Source organism: Gorilla gorilla, chromosome 6 (genome assembly GCF_029281585.2).
Source record: "Gorilla gorilla gorilla isolate KB3781 chromosome 6, NHGRI_mGorGor1-v2.1_pri, whole genome shotgun sequence".
NCBI classification, from domain to species: Eukaryota; Metazoa; Chordata; class Mammalia; order Primates; family Hominidae; genus Gorilla; species Gorilla gorilla.
This window is the reverse complement of record NC_073230.2, coordinates 109,982,386-110,002,773: the sequence shown is the minus strand read 5'-3', so window position 1 is coordinate 110,002,773 and position 20,388 is coordinate 109,982,386. Positions and strand designations below refer to the sequence as shown.

General features: G+C 38.2%; 1 protein-coding gene across 13 annotated transcripts in view; it reads right to left on the bottom strand.

The window, feature by feature from the left end:
- The window catches only part of MAGI2 (membrane associated guanylate kinase, WW and PDZ domain containing 2), a 1,444,461-nt gene that overhangs the window by 748,992 nt on the left and 675,081 nt on the right, over nt 1-20,388 (bottom strand). The window contains exon 1 of one of the 13 annotated variants that reach the window (XM_055347912.2): nt 3,342-4,154. The exons of the other annotated variants lie outside the window; for them this stretch is intronic. The gene's annotated coding sequence lies outside the window, so the exon portion shown is untranslated. Of the gene's footprint in view, nt 1-3,341; nt 4,155-20,388 lie in introns of those variants that run through there. 13 annotated transcript variants of the gene reach the window in all.

Below are 20,388 nucleotides of genomic sequence, written 5' to 3'. Positions count from 1 at the left end.
AGTCTTTTATCATATCTGCTTATTTAACGTCATGTTGTCACCTAATAAGGCTTTTAAAAATTGAAAAGAGAGTTTAAGGTAGTAGGGTTCTAAAGTGATAGAGTAAATGGATGTCAGAAAGCAGGCCATTACTACTTAAGATATTCTCAGAAAGTTAGTAGCTTTGTGATTAAAAATGTTTCAAGAAGAATTCAGTTAGAGTAAAATATGTTTGCCTGAAACTTAATTGTTTTATCAAGTTTTCCTTTACATGCCACAGGCATCTTACTAATAACTAATTTATTCTTGGGAAATTTTCTGTTTTCCAAGCTCAAAGCTATAGGAATACAGGAATACAGACATTTATTTCCAAATGTGAATTTTTCTTTTTTAGCTCTCATTAAGAACTCATCGGCATCTTAAATGTTGTTCAGGTAGCACATAAATCTCACTGCAAAAATTTTGTTATTTCTGGATCTTCTCATTTCTCCCTTGACGGTTTCTGAGCTGTGAACTATTTTCTACATTTTAGTTATTTTGCAACTTTTAAAACAAAATTCCATTGGTGGGAAGTTTCTAAGATTGTGATTCTTTTATATGTACACATTATCTGGTTTAAATATGAGTGCCATCCAGCTTCTCCAAGAGCCAGCAAACTCTGCTCTTAGCTTTACAAACATGGTCCTCTAATTCTGAACATCTGAAATTTCTGTGGGTAAAACCACCTCACCTGTAGTCATTAACAATATTTAAGGGTGACCTGGTAATCCTCTTAGGAACTTTGAGATCCATGTTTTCATTATATCACCTCATGTATTGTTTTGTTTGCTGTTCGACTATAATTGCATCAATTTCCCCAAAGCACACCATGTACCATAGTCAGATTGTCTACATGTATAAAAGCAGCAATCGGATCTACATGCTGTATTAAAGTTCCATTTCCATTGTTCTACTAAAGAGGCAAATCTTATTGCCTCTGTAAGGTCTTAGCTTTATCAAAATTATTCTAAACAGACACCAAGAAAATCTGTGCTCTAATTCTCAGCCTATGGGAAGGTGCTCATGATGAAAACCCTTGGAGGGTTACCCTTCAGTGGAGCAAATATTATTACACTTAAAACACTTACGAAACTGTTTCCATGTTGTTAAAAGTATTGTACTCAAGTCTTTCTTGTCCTAGTGTGGAGATGACTCCATGTCATTTTGCAGGAAGGATCTGAAGTGTTTCCAAATTTCTATAATTCAGAAACTAGCATAAAATTTAAAGAATTATTATTTTTTTCTGCACAATGCACATACTATTGCACTATTTTGCATCCTCATGCTCCCCTCTCTAGTGGATAGTGCCTCAACACTGTACCTCTTGCCTAAGATTTAAACCTGCTCTGTACTCACACAATCATCCTAAAATGCTATACAATAGAGAACCGATTTCGCACACCCCCAAACAACACATGCCCTTAATCAGTCCCTCAAACACATAGCTCTCTGATAAAGCGCATCCTGCCTCTGCTGGCTGGAGCTTTCACAAACCAAAGCCTAAATAAAGGAACAGTGTGGCTGCTGTAGCACCTCCACTCCCTGCTCAGTACAGGAATTCTTTAATAAGCACATGTGTAGTACAGGACAGTAGTACATTCCCTCCCTGCATTCTAGCGCGGGGACACATCTTTTTCCTTGCACAATGGATCACAATTCTAAAAACGGAAAACATGATAAGATACAAAAACACAGCTTTTTACTTTCAGAGATGGACGATACAGGCAAATATCTATTTTTTTTTTAACCTGTCAGCCCTCCCGGAAGTCCAAATGTAAGCTGCCACACATGCATGGGTCTTTCCTTAAAGAAATTGTTTGATGAGCCCACTTAACAACAAAGTGCTTTAGATCACGTCCAAAAATATATGTAATCTACCCTTTTAAAAATGGAAACCTATGATTGCCAGAAAGATATCTTCTGCAAGCTTTGCTCTGGGTAGTTTGTACTGAAGTAAAACCGTCACCACCCACTCCCCATTCAAGCCGAGATTTAAAAAGGCAGGCGAACTGAAAGGAACCACAAGTCAGTCCGTCCCCATCAGAAAACAGAGATCAGAGCAAATCACAATGCTGAGGAAAGGCTCGACTACTCAAAGACCATCTCCTCAGGACGAGACAGAGATATGGAGCCATTTTTCACTAGGTTCACAAGAAAATGTCAGCTCACAGCTGCTAGTGCACTGCCAGAGCGCATCTTAATTTGGTCCAAAGGGACCCAGCCAGTTACCCTCACAGAACATTTTCTTAAAGAGTCCCCATTACAAATGTGATTCCCTCAGCTCCGAGCATCTTCTTGTTATAGTCTGTGGCAACTGCATGGCACCGAACTGCATCCTATTCAGAACTAAATGCTTCCCCCCATTTCCTCTTAACATCATGTGAATTAGACACTTCTGAGTCAAAGGGGAAAAAAAAGAGGAAGAGAAAAAAGCATCTCTTCCTACTCCCCACCCTTCTCCACGTTCTTGACTAATACCTCTGGGCAGTTTACTTCAGAATAGAGCAGATTCTTGACCAGGGCACAATGGCAAATTGGCATACAAGCCTCTTGCTACCACGGAAAGCACAAGCAATGCTTTCTTTGTAAAAACACAGGAAAATACACATGCTGGAACAAAAGACACTCTATCTGCACAGCAAGAAACAAGAGAAATTATGTGTTTGTTTTACACACATCTATACCCACTGGTTGTAAAAAAGGCTTTAAACCTATTTTAATTATAACACATTGTATTTTTTTCCCCAAACCAGGTCCCCATAAAATTAATTTTTTAAGCTTCGGCTCCAATAGGAGGTAAAACACACTCTGCTGGAAGAATACCTGGTGTGTGTCTTTGTTGATGGGGTGCCATTTCAAACTTATTATATTTGAAGTCAATTACGTGGGAAATAAAGATAAGGCAAATGCACTTGGTTCTCTGAATTATTCTGACATTAGAAGAAATGCCAAGTCAGCAGATATTTGCTGTTTACATTTCACAATAACCTAATCATGCATTTGCAGCTTTCTGGAGCAAAACACTAACTGTTCTCCAAACAGCCACCTGACAATCTAAGGCTGAAACACACATTCTGACTCAGAAGGAGACATCATGATGGCTCTCCACTGGCTGTATTAAACAAAAGCTCCGCAAACAAACGAGAGGCATTTGGCAAATGAAGTGAGAGTCGAATCAAGTTTAGGTTCACATCTGGTGGAATATGGCACTGCCTTCCCCAGGGGTTGAGGAGCAGAAGGGTTTGGAGGCTATAAATAGAACACACACACATATGCACATACAGATATTTAAGCCAGACCCGGGTCAGTTTCAGCTTACTAACCTAGAGCTCTGTTCAAAGGAAGCAGAGAAGCCGCACGTCCTCTCCCACCTTTCCATGGTCCTCAGTCAGTGTCTTCTCAAACCACCTGTACTGATCCAACCCATTCGCAGATAAAAATAATTTTCTTGATAGAAGTAGTCTCAGCTGAGCTTTGATTTTTCAACATGGATGTCTAGAATTTTCCTCTTTAAGCCAGACACAGCAACACAAAACTGCCGCTGAGCTCTTTTGTTTTCCCTCCTCTCAAAGATGAAGCATGCAGCACTTCTCTCTCTCTCTCTCTGTCTCCCTCTGCCTCTCCCTCTCTCCCTCTCCCTCTCTCTCCTTCTCCCCTCTCTCGCTTATGCTCTCTGCCTCCGTTTGCCTTTCCCCAACCCCCACCAGCAACCTCGCTCGCTTCCCGGTCAGTCAGGGGCATTTACATCTCTCAGCACAAGAACCTGTGTTATCTACGAGCCTGTCTCTCACTTTTGGGTTTCCTCTGGGAAAGGGAGGGGGGCGGCTCTAGGTGAAGTCAGGTGACCCCTCCATTAAAAGCCAGTGAGATGGAGTGTGTGAATTTTAATATACACACAGGCACATTTACATTACAAAGCAGCGAGGAAAATCTAGCTCCTAGAGATTAAGCATTTTTGTTTTTGCTTTCATAGTCTCCTTTTACCAATTAAGAGAAGCTAGTATAGTATAATGAAATGTAATTAAACTTTTCAGTGTTAATAACAAGGCTGTATCCTTTCAGAATCATCCAACTGAACAATTCTTTAAACTTGTAAGCATGACTGTTTCTTTTCCTTTCAAGGGTCAAAGAATCAGTCATTTTACTACTTACACACTTTTTTGAATTGGTCTTTTCTTTGACATCCATTTAAACTTATCTTGAAGTTAAGGACCATTGTAAAAGACAATAAAAATAATAATGTGAAAGGAAAAAAAAATAAGTGACAAAAACACCAAAGCACATAGCATAGGTAGAAATCAATAGTTTGCTGTTGTGGAACTAGATTCAATAATGAGTAATGCTTTGCTCTGAGACAAATAATTTTTCCCTTCTCTGTTTCAGTTGTCTCTGTCTTAAATAGAAAATAAATGTAATAAATATAGCAAGTATCCTCTTCTTGCAACCCAATCAGGCAAGCCTAGTAGAGAAGGGTGTCCAGATAGCTAAGACCACACAGCACCCCAGAGACAGAAACAACTGGAAAAACTTGTGCTAACCTAGTATAGTATTGAAGATACATTTATAGTCTATGGACCTAGGCCCTAAAGAGTAAATTTGACACCATCTTCTCCTCTGCTGCAAAGTTTTTAATATCCAGTGGAGACCATCTCTTCTATCTCTACCACTGAATAGAAAAGATATGTAATCTGCTGTTAGGAATACTGTAAAGAAAAATGAGATAATATCCATTTTCTTTCAAGGGTCAAAGAATCAGTCATTTTTTTGAACACTCAGATAAAAAGTACTTTGTAAGGCTAGGTGATAAATTATTAGAATGAAGACCTACAAGCATCAGAAGAAAACTCTTATTTGGCATTCGGTGTTCTATCCACGGATTCTTAATTCAGGAGCATGATGATACTGGTGCCTCAGCAAAAGAGGAAAATAGAGGAAGAGCTGACATAGAATCACATTATCCTTGCCACAAAAGATAACATTTCAAACTCTTACACAAACAGCCTCTCCCTCCTTCCAGAATGATGTTGGAAGAGTGTTGCTTTTGCTGCTGGGACTGAGGACTCCAGCCGAAATACACCCAGTCCCCTCCATCAACACCTAAAATGAGTAAGAACTATTCACTGTTCTTGCTGGCTTTGTATTTGCAAAGCTTTACCTTGCATGGAAAAGATCCCATTTAAGCTTTTAAAATAAATTATATGCTAACTGGCTGCAAATTTAGCTTCAGTTTGTGCTACAAAAATTGGCACCAAAACATAGGACAATAAAAAAATCTTCCCTCGAAAAGTAAGTCGGCTTAGGCAAATTTAGAAAGACCTAAAATGTTATAGGAAAAAAACATAAAGAATTTCACTTTATAGCTTCTAATAACCAAATCTGCTGTTCTTTCACCTTTTCTTTTTTCCCTCTAGCATTGGCTGTTTTCATTTTGCATTTATTCAGAGTTTTGTTTTGTTTGTTTTCCCTACTTCACCCACTGGCTTTTGTTCTTTTGGCCATGGAGTCGCTTTCCTTGAATGTGCAAAATGTAGGCAAGGACAGACAGTGAGAAAGACACATTACCTTAGATCAGATAATTTGTGAGCTTTAACCCTAACACTAGTGTATTTTCTGAGAAGACCACAGGCAGGACAGACACACCTAAGCATATCCAATACAGACACAACTTTCAGGCTCCAGGCTATTCTAACAGAGACTTGATGAACATGGAATATGGACTGCATGTATTTTCTATTAAAAACAGAAAGATCATGATTTAAAGAGGCCTATTAAAACTTACCAAAGACAGGCCAGTGCCAAAAAAAAAAAGATTGATATAAATTGGCAAAAACAATATAGCAACTAACGCTAGCCAACTTTTCAAAATGCCTTCCATTACTCAAGGAACAAACTGAAGTGCTGACAGAGGGTAGAATAAATCTTTACTAATGCACTCATTTATTCAACTAATGTTCATTGAGCACTTCTTTTGTGCTAGGCACCATACTAAGCACTGAGGGGTACAAGAAAAAGAAAACAGAGTGTTTTTCAGAAACTCAAAACATGTACCCATTAACATGTAATAGATGTTGGTACAAAGTGCTACGGAGTGTCAGAAAAAGAAGAAAAATTCTCCTTAAGGCAAGGCAGGACAGTCACATAGAATAGGTAACCCTTGAACTGAGCCTTTAAGTATGTGTCAGTTTTCCAGGTAAGCAAAGGCAGGGGGTTTTCAGGCAGAGACACAAAGAACACGAACAAACCTAAAGGGCTGCGAGTGATCTTAAATGTTCTGCCAAGGAATTTGTGCTTCATCTGAGATGTAATGGCAAGTTATTTAAAGTTCTTTGGCTAGACAATTATATGTTTTACAAAGATTATTTTAGCAGCAAGGTGAAGGGCAGATGACAGCAGTGTTTTTCAAACTTTCCTAATTATAAGAATTACCTGCAAGTTATAGTAAATATATATATCACTGGGTTCCACTCCAAATCTAGAGAAGTCCAAGAATATCTATTTTTAAGCAGTATCCCAGGCAATTATTATTATCATAAAATTTCTGGAAACACTGGTTTGTAGTGTTTGCTGAGTACCAGAATCACCTGTAGAGATTTTAACCAATCAAATGCAGGCCACCTCTAAATTACTTGAATCAGAACATCTGGGGATAGAAACCAGAAACATTGTTGATTTTAATCTTCTAAGGTGGTTCCAATGCATCCGAGGTTGGTAAGCATTGGTTTGGAGAGAGGCAAGACAGAAAAAAGACTATTTAGAAGCTGTTGTAGAGGATATTTGGGTGAAACAACAGAATTCAGCTAGCTCAAGTAAAGGAGTACTCGTGCTACAAAAGGCAATATCATAAACATAGGAAACACAGTAACGCTGTACGAAGCCTCATAGGAACTGGGGCTAAGAAGCCACTAAAAACCAAGAATCCTCTTCTCTCTCTCAGTGGCTGTATAATTTACTTCTTTGATTCTTCCTGTCTCTTATCCTGAACCAGCTTTCTTTTCTTGCATGCTGTCATCTCCAAGGCCATGTTGCCTTGTCAATTCTCATGTCAGTGGGCAAAGACTGGATTGGTTGGGCTGATTTCCTTAGTTTGCCACTGATCTCATCAGTTATAGCCAGAGTGTCTCACATTCACTTTGCAGGAGCTCTGGGCAAAGATTTTCTGAGAAGACCACAGGCAGGATAGACACACCTAAGCATATCCAATACAGACACAACGGTTCAAGCAAAAAATACTTAAGAAGACTTGAGTAGGCTAGTGGTAGAAGAGACTAAAGGTCCCAGATGCTTTTCAGAGGTGGAACTCACAGAACATGGTGACTAATTGAATATGAGGGTATGGAAGAGAAAAAGTCACCGCAGAAGAATAAATATATTTTCATTTACTGCAGATGCTACATTATAATACAAACACCACTAAGTGACTATCCATTTTACTAGTCAGTAGAGGATATATATTTGGTTTTGAACTCCACACTTACGTATATATAGAAGCCTAAAGGTCAGGGCCGGGCGCAGTGGCTCACACCTGTAATCCCAGCACTTTGGGAGGCCGAAGTGGGCGGATCACGAGGTCAGGAGATCGAGACCATCCTGACTATCACAGTGAAACCCCATCTCTACCAAAAATACAAAAAATGAGCCAGGCGTGGTGGCAGGCGCCTGTAGTCCCAGCTACTCAGGAGGCTGAGGCAGGCGAATGGCGTGAACCCGGGAGGCAGAGCTTGCAGTGAGCCCAGATTGTGCCACTGCACTCCAGCCTGGGCAACAGAGCGAGACTCTGTCGTCTCAAAAAAAAAAAAAAAAAAAAAAAAAGCCTAAAGGTCAAAGGAAGGCCAAAAATTAATCGGGAAATTTAGACAAATGGGGATATTTACATAGAGAGTTCTATACATACCCAAGATTGTTATGAAGCCAACTGAGAGACCTATTATCTCTTGCTGACACCAGGGACTTTTTCACATCTGTGCCTTTGATTCCCCTTCCTGAAATGACCTCTCCCTTCTTTCTCTATCTATACTTTATCTATTTTATCTGTAACTGATAACATTATGCATATGAATCTACCCCATCTCTAATACAGTTTAAATCTAAGGCATATAGCTATTACAACAGCAGCAGCAGAAATAAAGGTACTAATATAAGGTTCTTATATTAGTGTTAGAGGATTTAGCTTTTTAAATTCTCACAATAACTTAGAAAGCGAAGTCTGGAAAACCTAAAGAATTCACTAAAGGTCAGAAAACTAATAAGTGCAGTTTCTGGATGAAGACCCAACGCAACTGGTGCTACACAATTAACACTGTGTTGTATCTTATTCTCTAATCATCTGGAAACCAAAATTTAGTTATTGATTATATTAGTAGAGAGCATTGTTACTGTTTTGCTTTCTACTCTCGTGTGAACCTGCAAAAGGCTCAGTTTTAGGAACTGGACTCTGTCTCTGGGTTTAAAGCCTTTCTCTGCCATTTGTGGGCTGTGTGACCAAAGGCAAGTCATCCAAACTCTCTGTACCTCAGTTTCCACACCTATCTTGTAGATTCACCATGAGGATCAAATGAAATTTTATGTTTAGCATTTAGTACAATGCTTAGAACTATTATGTTCTCATTAAGTGTTAATTATTATTTTATTACCGTTATTGTTGTTATTAGCAAGTAAGAAGCAAAATTTTTATGTATCCCTCAATGAGACTTTCCTTATCCAGATAAAGGAGTGTTTACATAGCTTTCAGGTAGTTTATGTAGCTTTCATTCATTCTAGTTTTACAGAGCTCCTGTTGATTTGATCAAATTAGGAAGCTACACTTACTACTATTTAACTAATCATAAACTACACGTATTTCTTTATAATTGATCCATAGTAGATGGTCTCTTGAGACATTTATGATCTCCTTTTGGCAGGCAGAAAGTAGAAATTGCATAATTTCTAAAAATTCAGCACCTGCATTTTAGCAATAAGCTAATTATTCATTTTTCTTAAAAAACAATTATATCTGCTTTACCTATAAGCAAGTCTTTTTTCTAATTAATTATTTTCAATATTTCCATGGAACATTTCTGCACATTCTGAGATAATTCTACTGGCAAACAAAACTTCTTTAAAATATGCATCACACTTGTCAGTTAAGTGCATGTTTAGTGTAGATAGGGTATTATGCTCATGTAAAATCAAAACCAAATAAATACTACATCTTATCTGACAGTGGGAAAAATTCCACATGGGAATTATGATGGTCGCATTTTTGCAAACTATAGGCAAGCATAACCTCGAGAAAATTATCTTCTTTTTTCAATGAAATGAGTTGTTGATCCTAACAGGTAAAGATTCTACTCTTGATGGTTTTGTGAGCGTAAACTAAATGATTGATATATGATTGAATATTGAGTGTGTGTATAGATTACTTTTGGGCTGGCAGCTATGGTGTTTGCAGAGCCTGGATCTATGGGAACTTTCTCACCCTGTCTCATAGGCTACTCACCTCTTTTTGACTGTTTAGGTCAAATTAATACATTTTCAGTCACTGTCAAAAGTGTACTGCTCTACTTGAAGATAGTTATATGTGGGTGCATGTATAAATATGATAGGAAATAGTTAAAGTTTGATTACCCCATTCTAAGAGAAGAAAAGCAAAAAGGAGAAAAATTATGCTTTGGGTTTTTCTCTAGTCTTAACTAACCAGCCAAAGTATATGTTTTAAGAAAAGCTTTTAAATACAGCACAGTGTCAAAGAGGCAGAGCTTCAGCGACCTTGACTTCACTATTTCCTAGCTGTGTGGTACCACATAAATTACTCATTTGTAAAACAGTGCTCATATCAGTTGTATAGTTATCAGGCATTAAATGGCATAATGCATGTAAGGAGTTTAGCACAGTGCCTGGTACACCATCACCATCATCACCACTACCACCACCGTTATCACTGTCACCATCAATATCATCATCACCACCATCATCATCATAACTACTACCATCACCACCACTATCATTCTCTTCACTACTATCACTATCACTATCATCATCTTTCTCCTACTCATCATCATAGCCAAAGCTTGTCATGTACCAGACACTGTTCTAAATAAGTACAAAGTAAGTGCTAGCTTTCACCATTATTATTACAATATTTTCTTTTACTGGCTTCAAGTTATGAAATTGCATGTTTTGAGCCAATTACCTTGATATAAAACACACTATCATATTATAATGGGCCTAGTCAAAGTAAAAGCATCCACTTAAATACCTTCCAGTACATAAAGTAAAATGGAACATACAATGCTTTCTCCTTTATCAGTCTTTCTTCACCATAAACAAGTCTCAGGATCAGTTGTTGCACACAGAAGGACTGCTCTAGATGATTTCTAAGTCCTCTGAAGGTAATTCATCACATATTAAGAATCCACATGAGAATATGCTTCATATGACTGAAAGGACCAAAGCACAAGTAGAAGGGCTGTCTGTACCCAGCGATCATGAATAAATTCCTTTCTTGAGCTGCTCTTTATGGATTTGCATTTCTGATCTCATAATGAATCATCCCAGTTTTGATTTCTTCAAGCCAGGCTGAATTATGATCTTTTATTTTCACCAGATGATCATGCTTTTCCATAATCGTTCATCTACATTACCTTGTGAACCCAATCACATGGGCATAATGGGGCAAATACAGAGTCTCCTGCTTAATGAGACAACGTTTGCCAGAACTGAGCCTGGACAAAATTTTGAAGTGAATGCAGTTTATTGTCCATACCTTCCACCTTCTTTTCTCCACACTTTAATCCACTCAGTGTCACTTTCCCCATTCCCTTAGAGTCCTTCCTGCTTTTGATTCTCACCTTATAACATGATCAAAATTCAGTAGAATAAAATGTGCAAATTAGTATGTGTTATCTAAAGTAGGGCTACTTTTTGTCTTGGTGACTGGACAGTTTGTATAATCTTAAAAGTTAAAAACATTCCTTAGAAGTAGAAACTAAAAATAATTTATAGAACATCTAAACTATGGCCTAAAATGTCTATTCAAAGGGACTGAATTAACCGAGCATATTTCCCATAAAGTCCAATTTCAAATTAGAGTAAAGGAAAATGAAGAGCATGGAAGCTATATACTCTGACTTGAGTAACCTAGCACTGGAAAAAGAAACACTGGACAGATACCTTAGTTTTGAATCAAATTCTACCACAAACTGTGTGACTTTGGGCAAGATAACTTAATGGCCTTAAATCTTAATTTCCTCACCTGTAAAATAGAAAATACAATATCTAATCTCTCAGGTATATTGTGAAAAATACATATAATTATAAAATTACTAGCACAGAATCTAGCATATAATAGTTTCTTAGGAAACAGGGCTTTCCTTTTCAGCCTTTTTTTTTTTTTTTTTTTTTGAGATGGAGTCTTGCTCTGTTGCCCAGGCTGGAGTGCAGTGGTGTGATCTCAGCTCACTGCAACCTATGCCTCCCCGGTTCAAGCGATTCTCCTTCCTCAGCCTCCCGAGTAGCAGGGACTACAGGCATGTGTGCCACCATGCCTGGCTAATGTTTTGTATTTTTAGTAGAGGCGGAGTTTCAGTGTTGGCCAGGCTGGTCTCAAACTCCTGACCTTCTTATCTGCCTGCGTCAGCCTCCCAAAGTGCTGGCATTACAGGCGTGAGCCACCGCACTGAGCCGTCAGCCTTTTAAAGTAGTCATTCACCCACCAAACAGCTACTTTTTTTTTCCCCAGGCTTGATCATTGTCCAGTGTCACCTGGTCTGCCCACATCTCCTTAGTTCACCTGACATTTGCATGAATGTCTTTCACTATTTAAGTAAGATGTGCTCTTGCAGAAGATCTAAATTTTAGTCAAGTGATCTTCTTTCCTGAAGGCACCTGAGCAACTTAATAGAACCAAAATCAAATCCAACTGGATTAAGAAGAAGGGAAAGATGAAGAAGAAGAGAGAATAGAAAAGAGGGAAGAAAGAGAAGCAATAGTTACCTGGTCTACCTAGGGACCAGAAGATGGTACCACAGAATAGTTGAGAAAGTTTTGACTGAATCACTCTGTTAGGATTAAGGAGACTTACCCTGGATAACTTATTTAATGTCAATGACCTCTTGAAAACACAGATATTGAACTTTTTCAGGAACTCATCAGGCTCATAGATTTTGGTTGTAGGAGATGAAGAAGTTAAACATTTCTTGAGCTTTCAACATCAAACCCTATTAGTCCATGATACTGGGAAGTGAGCTCCCATTACCTCAATCTGACTCTATGCCAGACTCTGCTATGTGCAACGTCCCTTTCAATCCCCATGGTGATGGTGCTATACCCATTTTAGAGAGGAAGAATTTTTGGGTCAGAAAGCTTAGGTGACTTTCCCAAGGTCAAAGAGCCAAAGGGACAGAACAGGGATTAACACCTTTCAATACAAAGCCCCCAGGTACTTTTTACTGCACTATGCTGCCACCCTCTGGGACAGAAATTAGAAATAAAGATATTAAGAAATCAAACCTTAATTAAATGACTCTGCAAAACCATTGCAGATAAATGTGAACAGTCCGCAACAGTCATGGAAACTTGAGAAAAGAATGCGTGTTATGACAATGTGTACTGCTTAATGTTTAAAAACTGGCTCTATGAAAAACAAGCAAACACATTGATTTGTATCCCTTGCTCACTTTTGTAGAGTAAATATGCCCATTACGGCAAATTTCAAGCTATCAAGTTAAAGCCACTGAACTGGATTTGGGAAAAGATATGCACAAATTTCTCTTTCAAGACAGTGCTAGCCACCTCCAGCACCCCTCTCTATGTGTAGATTTGTGTGTGTTCATGTGTGTTTGTACCTGAATTTATAATGCCACTTTCTGTAAATATATTAAAAAGCAAAATATCAGTTGAAACATTTTTCTCATTAGTAGCAGTAACTATGAGTATCAGGAGTTTCAATTATGCCCTAATCAGTACTCCCACTTGTTTTCAAATTAGGCAGATTACTAGTATTTCTCTTTCAGTTCCATAATATAACTCTCAATAATCCCAGCAAATAAAGGAAAACAAAACCCCATGCTCCCGATCTTCACCTCATTTTCTACCACATACTGGATGGTTCTTATGTAACTTTTGAATGAATACTTTTCAAGATTTCCTATGAGATGTGTGAGGCTTTCAAAGAACCCAAGGCAGGGCTCCTCCAGTAAAACCAACAGGTGTTAATTGTAGTATTTGTCAGTTCTGTTTCAGTACCGGGCCATTAGAGAAACCTGAACAGAAAGGGAAAGTAAACTTTCCTATGGCCCGGCCTTTCTTATTCCTCACCTTCTAAAAGTGACATAACTGCTGGAATTCCTCTAGAATAAAAGTAAGATGACTGAAAAGTTGTAGGAAAATTGCATGCATAATTTACATTACTTGCACCTTGAGCAAGCAATGGAGTCGTCATTTGTGTAGATGGCCTCACAAATGATATTCAGATAGATTGTTTGGGGAATGACTTCTGATTACTGAAACAATTTACTTCATCTTATTCATTTCTTCTGATTGTGAGATACTGTGGTAAGAATACAGCAGAAGGATGGCCGGGCAGGGTGGCTCGCGCCTGTAATCCCAGCACTCTGGGAGGCCGAGGCGGGCAGATCACGAGGTCAGGAGATCGAGACCATCTTGACTAACACGGTGAAACCCCATCTGTACTAAAAAATACAAAAAATTAGCCAGACGTGGTGGCGGGCGCCTGTAGTCCCAGCTACTCGGGAGGCTGAGGCAGGAGAATGGCATGAACCCAGGACACGGAGCTTGCAGTGACCTGAGATGTCACCACTGCATTCCAGCCTGGGCGACACAGTGAGACTCCGTCTCACAAAAAAAAAAAAAAAAAAAAAAGAATATAGCAGAGGGTTAAATGTGAAGAGCCTACTATGTAAAAAAAGTTTGCATAAAGGCTTGAATTATTGCCCACATAAATGTGCAGAAATTTCTCCCCATCTACTAAATAAACAAAAAAGGAAAAGATGCTTAAAGCATCTATGCTATTTGGGGAGAAAATGGGAACTAAATTGAGGAACAACTTCCCTCTTCAAGATTTATGATAAAGGGGAGAAAAAGAAATACCCTACATATTCAATTGTCACCTATAGGACAATATATTTCTATGGGAAAGAGCTTACATAGTAAAAAATTATATTAGAAATTTTAAATGAGAAATAATGCTTTTATAATAGAAGAAATAATGCTTTGGGACAAAATTAAAGTAAATAATGTTAACATCAGAAAAAACATCCTAACTATTAGCAAGGTAGGCACCGGAAGAGGTCACTGAAAGAAATTGGGTATTAAAAACATTGCTGAATTTTTACTTTGAAATCTTTAAGAACAAAATGTAAATATCTTCCTTCAATTGTTATATTTCTTAACCCCTTGGAAGTTCCTACATAATTCTTTAAAATTCTACATGTTTTAGGCAACTTCATAAATGATGAAATAGTGAAAGTAAAATTAAAATCAGTGTAGTTCAGATTTTTCAAAATTCAAAACAATTTCTAAATATTAGAAGTTACCTTAAGAAAAAAGGTTCATTTCTAATGAGGTGAAAAAGTAGCACAAAATGGAGTCAGAGATGAGCTTTCTCCAACTCAGGAGAACGTTGGCAATTAAGTGATAACTTGAAACACGTCAGCTGGAGTTGGAGGAGTGAAGAGGAAAGATTCACCATAAATCCATTAGGTACAACAAACAGGTCTTAGTAAACAAGTGGATGCAAAGTCATGGGCAAGGGTGATTTGGGGCGGACTGGCTTCTAGCCTCGTCTTTCCATTCTTTGCTGTTCTAACTTCTTTTTGCCTACCCACAGTAGGCCGAGAGTCAGTGCGGGGCAGGTGAGTCCTTTGATAAAGGAGTGGGGAAGAAATGAGTTGGATGTTAAACATTTTGAGTGTGGAATCCTTGGCAGAAACTGAGTTGGAGAGGTTCAGAGCTGGGAATGCATATTTAGGGATCCCCTAGGGCATAACTGAGCCCTCTAGCTGAAGTGGGTTTAATGGGTGATAACAGCCAGGAAGGGCCTAGGTGCAAAGAAAGAAGAGAGGGAACATCAATAGTTGAGAAGTGAGAAAAGATTTGAGGCCATTAAATGACACTGAGAAAGACTGTCAGAAATAAAGAAAAATAGGGGATGGTGACTGTGTCACATACAGACTGCCTGTGGGCCAAGCAGATATGGCCTGGGCAAAGCTGACAAACGTGGTGCCGAACAGCTTTTTTGTAAACTTTGACAGTACTAAGCAGATCCCTCTGATGAGAGACTGTAAGGGAAAAAGGCAAAAACACATATACTTCAGTGCTTCTAAACCTGTGTATCTCTCAGACTTCTTTTGGGAACTTTAAGAATACATATTATTAGACTCCATCTCTGGAGATTTTGATTTGGTAAATGAGATTACTTATCTCATGTCATTTCTTCAATTTTGACAATACTTGAAAATGATTCTTTTTTTTTTTTTTTTTTTTTTTACATTTTGTATTATCTTCCAACTAGTCTGCAAACATTGATGGCAAGGACTGATTCCTCTCCATTTATATTCCCCACAACACATAGCAGAGTGCCCAAGAGAAATATTAGGTGCTCAGTAATATTCACTAATATGTGGGAGTTAACTGATCATGCTATGGCTCTTCAAGATAAAATCCTCAAGGTGATCAATAAGAATTTTGAATGTAGAGATTTAGACACATATTTGAATAAAGATTTCAGTATCTTTTACTAACAAAACAAACAACTTTTAATGCTAAAATAAAATCTGAAATGACCAGTCGGAGAAAAAGGACTGTTTTCCTGACATAAAGCCATGTCAGCATTATTTTTGGAGGATGTTGATTTAACCTGGAGATGGTTAAATGTGTCAGCCTGAAGGTGTATGTGTGTTTGTATGATGAGAAAAAAGAAACATAATTATAGATGTCTCTTGATAGCCTATTCATTTACTATGCTATTTTGGAAACAGTATGTTTTTAAATTGGTTTCTAGTGTTTTTGGATGGGAGTTCCGCTGTACAGGAACCTGGAGCTTTGCCCCCTATAGATTTTCTCCATTGGAAATCAATAAAGTGTAATTGAATTACAGTGGGTGAATCCACAAGGTGTCAATTTCTGGCTCTCAGGTTGAGGAACTCTCTCCTTCCTCAAGCAACCACACCCACCAGTGCTGAGTTCCTGACCCCAGTTTGTAGACAGCAGTGCTGTACTGACGAACACCTGTGTACATTGTTAAATAGCAAAATAACTACTGTAGTGAAATCATGTTTAATTTTAGGAATTGAAGAAAAACTCACCATATTTCTATTTTAGCACACAGGATGTGGCCTACTTCTTTAAAATGTCAAGCTTAGAGACACACATATTTTATTTAAAGAATACGGAAACACCCGTTTTCTTCTTTGACTGAGTCTGGGATATAGCCCTTTTTTAATCAGGAAAAAAAGAAGTTGACATATTTTTGGAATGGTCATACTAATTGCGTTGACATAGTGTATCAGGGAGCTTTCAAAGATGTTATCTCATCTGATCATTATAACCATCCAATTAGGTAGATCAAGCAAGTCTGATCATTCCAGTATTTCAGATAACACTGAAGCTCAGAAAAGTTCAGATCAAGTGTAAACCATGTCAAATGTTTTAGGTTTTTTTTTTTTTTTTACTAATGTTGGGGCTCAGGAAACAATATCCCAAAGTATGGCATGTTGGCATGCTGAGTACTTTGGAATAAAGGATATCGGAAGACCTCAGAAGCAGCCTCAGAACCAGGGCCTCTCTGACCTTCTCTTCCCCTCTTGTCTTTTGCTCCTCATTCTCTCCAGAAGTAAGTCATAGAAATCAGAATTTCTCTTCCTCCAAGCAGGTCATAGAAACCAGAACCCCTATTAGCCAAAGCTAGTCATAAAAACTAGTTATCATTCTAACTTTCCCCACCTTTCTGTCTAGGGGTTGGCCATAAAGACATTTCTCTGACTTAACCTCTTCCGATAGTAGGTCATAAGGCCCTGATTCCAGAAGGGTGCTGCCCTATACCCAGGAGGAAGAAATGCTATAACAGAGGCCAAAAGAAATCTGGACAGGCCTTGCTGGGTTTCCCCACTCAGTCTATTAGCGTTAGATCATACTCTTTTCGTCCAATCACATTTCTACATGGATGTCTATTCTTCATGAAGACTAAGCATAAAAATGGATAGTTTTCTCTGTATATTTGGGTCTTTCTGATGGCTGCTGTGTCAAGTAAAAGTTTGATTAAATAAATCTGTTATGCTTTTCTCTTGTTAACCTGTCTTTTGTTACAGGAGTGTTGGCTGTGACCCTTAAAAAGGTTGAGGAAAGGTATAATCTTTCCATCTCTACACCCTTAAATAATGCAATAGCTTAGAACTATTTTTTTGCATCATTCTAGAGGTCCTTGTTAGGCGTGCATGGTGCCTGGCTAAGATTAACAGGCCTTTCTTCATGCATATATGTAAAGTTATTAGGGGATAAATGTTTATATTACCCTGTACTTATAACTATATGTTCACTAGACAAAATGAACAAAATTCAAATGAAGTAATAAAGTTATCACCCTAGAGCTTTGTTATAACATAATTTGAAGCTATCATTTAACTTCAGAAAACCCAAACAAAATGAAACTAATTAAATATTTTAAAATGGGAGAAAAATCTACATCCAAGGAATGCTTTTAATTTTGTTCTGCTTCAAGTTAGTTTGTTTAAAAGTCAATTAGATTTATGCAAGCCAGGATTTGCAAACAAAATGGAGATTGGATCATTTTATTTTAGAAACCATTTTTATTGGTTTTTACAGCCCAATAGTACAAAACTGTGTAAGTATTCTATTTTAATTTTTAAAAATTTAGGAAAGTATTGAATTGAAAAGCTGTCAAAAGCTTTGTAAAATGAATTGTCAATTTTGCTATCATGTCAGAGGTACTGCCTTTGATGCAACTCACTTTTCTGCTCTGGGGATATGTGTAACATTTTTTTTATTTTGGAACTCTGTTATTTGTTTCCTTTTTTGGGATTTAAAACTATGTCATTTACTCACATAATTGCTTCTCTCATGGTTATATCTTTACTCCTTGCTTTTGAGAAAGCCATACTATTTATTTCTCCTCTTTCCTGTCTTCTAGGTGTATCATCTAACTTATTTGAGCTAAGTGTCCTTATCTATAAAGTGAAAAGTTGGACAAGATATTCTTTATGATCTCTTTCAATTTTAAAATGTTATGCAATTTTAGAGAAAAGCTGAAGGGTCACCCAATATGGTGTGACACCAAAAGACAAATATGAGGACAGTCACTTTTTCACTCTCCGCAAACTCTGCCTGGACACTTCCTTGGTGAGATTTCATACACTAGACAAGAACACACTATGAATGTGAGACAGAGGGAGACAGAGGAATGAAGGAGAGAGATAGTGAAGCAGGCTGGGAGAGAAACAGACAGGAGGTGTCTACTGGACATTTATGGATTGCATGTGTATTAGAGGTGGTAATCAACCACGACTATCACCCCCCACAACCCCTGATAGATTCTTCCCTCTCTGTTAAAAGGAGCTCCATGTTTCTAGTGCTCAGAAAAAAAAAACAAAAAAAAAAAACCTTAGTATCATCCTTGCCTCCTCTCTGTCTCTCACTCCTCGCAGCAAATCCTGCCAGCTGTACCTTCAAAATAGATCAGCATCTAACCCCTTTTCACTACTCCCACACCCAGCAGGCGGGTCCAAGCTACCCTCATGTGTAATATGGATTATAGCAGTACCCTAACTGTTCTCCTTGCTTCTGCCCTTCTTAGTAGACTAGTGAATCTGTTAAAACCTAAGTCCAATCCTATGGGTCCTTTTTAATTCCAAAGAGTTCCTATTTCATTCAAAATATAAGCCAATGTCATAAAAGTGACATATGAGGCCTTTCAACATTTGCTGGCCACTTCTAAGCCCCCACCTCTCTGAACTAGTACCTTGTCTCTTGTTCACTGGACTCTGGCCACAAGGGCTTCCTGACAGCCCTTCTAAAACAGCAAGCAGAGCCCACTATAGGGCCTTTGTGTTTGACGGCCCTCTGCCTAGAACGGTCTTCTCTTAGGTATCTGTATGGCTACCTTCCTTGTTCTTTACCTTCTCCCTCCTCTCCCGACACACATACACTTTCTAGTTCTCAGGAAGCTGCTTTATTTTTCTTTAGTGCTTATCAGTATCTGACATACTGCTTACTACTACGTATTTCAATTATTCATCTTTTTTGTTGTGTGCCACCCCACTAGAATGGAAGCCTAATGAGGCAGAGATTTGAGTTGCTTCTGCTCACTTCTGTATCTTTGGTGCCTAAAACAGTGCCTGGTACATAATCTGCCCCCAATAAGTATTGGTTGAAATGAATTGAATTGTTTCTTTCTTTCCTCTTTTTTTTTTTTTTTTAGACAGAGTCTCTCTCTATTGCCAAGCTGGAGTGTAGTGGCGTGATCTCGGCTCACTGCAACCTCCGACTCTGGTTTAAGTGATTTTCCTGCCTCAGCCTCCCGAGTAGCTGGGATTACAGGCATGCACCACCAGGCCCAGCTAATTTTTATATTTTTAGTAGAGATGGGGTTTCACTATGTTGGCCAGGGTGGTCTCGATCTCCTGACCTCATGATCTGCCCGCCTTGGCTTCCCAAAGTGCTGGGATTACAGGCGTGAGCCATTGCGCCTGGCCTCGAACTGTTTCTAACTACAAGATGGAAAGGAAACCTTGAACTGTGTCTTGGGGAGAAGGTAGGACTGTGGATGGGGATAAGAAGTATGGAGGCCATTTTTTGGAACAGGGAATAAGCCACTTGGGAATAAAGATCTGATTTGGGAGTATCTCATTAAGTTATCTCAGGGTACAAATGAGAAAATAGAGTCACAAGAGCAGTTAAAGTCACAAAGACAGCAAGAGCACAGGGTTAGCACCCTGTTCTTTAAACTCTCCCATTTCAGGATTCTTGTAAATGATACAAAATATTTAAATTTCGAGTTTAGCCAGGATGAAATACAAGCCAGATAAAAAAAGTATTTTTCTGTTCTACCCCCGTTACTACCAAAACCATCAAGTTAATATTAGCCAGCAAAAAGCTAATGCTGAATAATATCACTTATATAATTATACTCCCTTCATAAGAATTAGCTTTGTGTAAGCATAAAAACAGATTTTAAACTCTCACATTACAAATAAATCATCAGAAAGTGCCTAGAAGTATAGAAGATGAAAGAATGGCGGAGTTTTAACATTTGATGGAGCCAGGTGATGGTTATATAGAGTTCATCATATGATTCCGTTAATTTTTCATTTTGACATTTTCTAGCATAGAAGTTTAATTATTAAAAATAAACTGAGAACA